Source organism: Octopus bimaculoides, unplaced genomic scaffold (assembly GCF_001194135.2).
Source record: "Octopus bimaculoides isolate UCB-OBI-ISO-001 unplaced genomic scaffold, ASM119413v2 Scaffold_159860, whole genome shotgun sequence".
Taxonomy (NCBI): Eukaryota; Metazoa; Mollusca; class Cephalopoda; order Octopoda; family Octopodidae; genus Octopus; species Octopus bimaculoides.
In genome coordinates, this window is record NW_026342114.1 from 1 (window position 1) to 238 (window position 238).

Sequence of the window (238 nt, forward strand, 5' to 3'; positions counted from 1 at the left end):
CAGAAATTTGTGACTAATACTATAAAATATCCTATCCAAACTCTAACGACTATACTAATCCGCAATCGTGTTTAATTGCCTATGAATTTTCACTAACAAATTCCATCTGTGACCATCCCGTGGATAAATATTGTGTGGCGTTAAAGTACATGATATTTTCTTTTCCTTTTGTATATCGTTGATGGGCGTTCATTATGCAAAGAACCTACACACGCAATTACTCTATTTCCGTTCTTTA